We start from the raw sequence: 225 nt of genomic DNA on the forward strand, positions 1-225 counted from the left end.
GGTTTCTGCTTCATCCAGGCAGCTTGTCTGGTCTCAGTGTTCTCTACAGCTTGATTTGTCTGAAAGGAATTTTTTTTTAGCTTTTACTGCTTACTCTGGCAGAGAGGGGCCCAGTGCATCTGATCAGTTTTAGGGAGTTCCTGGGGTATTTTGAGTTGTTTATGATCATGTTTAAGGAACTTACCTACTAGACAGAATGCTTTAATCTTGGAGGAAATTTATAGA

The sequence above is a fragment of the Mastomys coucha genome, unplaced genomic scaffold, assembly GCF_008632895.1.
Source record: "Mastomys coucha isolate ucsf_1 unplaced genomic scaffold, UCSF_Mcou_1 pScaffold13, whole genome shotgun sequence".
Classification (NCBI taxonomy): Eukaryota; Metazoa; Chordata; class Mammalia; order Rodentia; family Muridae; genus Mastomys; species Mastomys coucha.